The sequence below is a fragment of the Poromitra crassiceps genome, assembly GCF_964638095.1.
Source record: "Poromitra crassiceps genome assembly, contig: HAP1_SCAFFOLD_92, whole genome shotgun sequence".
Lineage (NCBI taxonomy): Eukaryota > Metazoa > Chordata > Actinopteri > Beryciformes > Melamphaidae > Poromitra > Poromitra crassiceps.
The window spans coordinates 538,428-540,812 of record NW_028152243.1 but is presented as its reverse complement, the minus strand read 5'-3'; the positions used below and the strand labels follow the sequence as shown (position 1 = coordinate 540,812).

At 40.9% G+C, this 2,385-nt stretch overlaps 1 long non-coding RNA gene across 1 annotated transcript; it reads right to left on the bottom strand.

Annotated features, from left to right (window-relative positions):
- Positions 1 to 1,059: 1,059 nt before the first annotated feature.
- LOC310800826 lies at positions 1,060 to 1,711 on the bottom strand. The gene is made up of 3 exons (XR_014553908.1): positions 1,659 to 1,711; positions 1,353 to 1,506; positions 1,060 to 1,235 (listed from the first exon to the last, which is right to left on the bottom strand). It is a non-coding gene; the product is annotated as an uncharacterized lncRNA (long non-coding RNA).
- Between the last annotated feature and the right edge of the window lie 674 nt (positions 1,712 to 2,385).

Here is a 2,385-nt window from a genome sequence, read left to right as displayed (position 1 = left end):
CCTATATTTTTCAATCCTGTCTTTGAATAAAAGTTGTACATTGTGTTATACTTGAAAACCATGTCTTTGCTCCCTTATTTGTGTTCACAATTACAACAAATCTGTATGGTTTATCTGTTGACATTAAACCGTGGTATTTCCTTGGGTGATATTCCGTCATTAAACCTAGCTGTTCACATCTGCATTTTCTACAAATTGGGCTAAATTTGCAATGATGAATCAAAGCCACGTGAGATATCACAAGTAGCCTACTTTTATTAAAAAACAAAATAAAATGCAAAGAGAGGTTTCCTTCTCTAACTATTGGTGCGTTCACAAAATATTTACACAATGAGATTTTTTTTATAAATAATCATCAATAACGTGGATAATGATGACATCTGCAGCTGCTGGACGAGAGACAGTAGAAACTGAACTGAAGATTGGAGCAGAGGACATGACTACAGAGAAACTTAACCGACCAGCACTCTGCTTCAATCAATGAATGCTTATAAATAAACCATACACATGAGAATTACCGTTAACGTTACAGCATTTAATAACATAAATATGGTGATATCTGGTGGTCTGAAATTACTCTCTCTAGCTACAGTAGGGTAACTGGCTCCTATTGTGTCTTATTATTGTAACGTTTGAATCAGCGTTTCATAACTATAATAGCCTAATGTTACTGTAGCCTGGATGACGTTAGTTAATGCTACCCAGCCTTCCATTGGCATATGCTGCCTCACAAATCAATCATTGCAGCCGGACTGGTCATTTGTAGGGTTGGGTACCGTTCACATTTGAATCGATACCGGTACGGTACCGGTACCTGGAATTCGGTACGGTACCAAAAACGGTACCTTTTTCGATACTTTTTTGAGTAAAAAAAATTTTTTTTTTTTTTTTTTTGCAACAACAAAAATGTACAGTTGTAAAACAAATAAGTCCAAACTTCTCAATTTCAACATTGTTCTTTATTTAGATTTTTTTTTGTTTAGCAGCAGCACCCAACAAAATAAAACCCCTCCCTCCCTCCCTCTTCCCTCCCAAACCAAGAGTTTACTTGTCGCAGGTAATGGTCTTGTGCCACACTGCTCCATCCATCAGCGGTCACTGCAATATGGTCAACTGCCCTGAGTTCCTCCTTCACATTCTTCTTCTCAACACGATACCAAGCTGGGATAAGTGTGTTTGTGAGAAGGTCTCTGGAGGGAGGGGAGTATTTTGGGTTCAGGGTCCCTGTCATCTCCCTATATATAGACAATAAAAATAACTATTGTTAGTAACTTAGCTTACTCTATGAATATCACACACACACACACACACACACACATTATCACCCATTTATACATAAATAAATAATTTACCTGAACCATGGAGACTCCACCGTTGCGAAGGGCAACATGCCTTTTACAATGAAGGCAGTCACTGCCCTGTGGCACTCATTTACTTTCTGCCGGGGTAAAGCTGCTTTCTTCGCCAGGGTGAAGGGTGTCTCCTGTGCGACTCTCACACGGTGGCCTAGCAAAGAAAGCAAGAGTGTAACGTTGAACGTCTCACGGTGACACGAACTGAGGATAATAATAACGTTAGCAACGCTAGTTACGCTACTAAACATGCTAAGCTATAAGCTACAACTATCCAGCTAACGTTAGCTAATTAAATGACGTTACCTGATGTTGAAGAAGTCGACGCCTCACTTGCGACACTTGAAGTTTCGTCGTCGTCGTTGTCCGTTTCAGCTAACGAAGCAGAGGAGCTGCTGGCTGTAGGTGCTTTGCTGCTGGTGGATGCAGCGTCCACCCTCAGGCTATCGAACACTTTACAGTCTTCCGCATTTAAAAAGATTTTATGCTTGACCAAGTGTTTCCTCAAGTTAGAGGTGTTCCCCTGGCCAGCTTTGCACTTCGCATCGCAAATGTTACAGCGAGCGTTGTCTGAGTCTATCTTTGTGAAGTGGACCGCAAGCGAGAGGCCATCTTCTTCTCTTCCGCTTGTTTTGGCAGTGACGTGATGACGTAACCCACCCTCGTGTGTGTTGCCTTCAAGTTTGCGTCGGAATTTCTATCTCGCTCGCTGTCTTTGTATCACTGAGATGCGTTCAAGTACCGACATTTTTAAATTATAATAGAAAAAAAAAAAAGTACCGAAATGAGGTACCGTTTCATGTCATGTGAACTGATACTCGGTAGTACCGCCCACTTTCGGTCGGTGCCTGTAAAAGTACCGAGTTCGGTACCCATCCCTAGTCATTTGGTTCAGCATCAAAATGGGCTGAGAGATTGAGTAGGCTAAATAAACAATACACATGAGAATTACAGTTAACGTTACAGCATTTAATAACGTTAATTTTCGTGTACCCGATGCCAGGATATTTTGTCACTTTGTTTTCATCAAGTT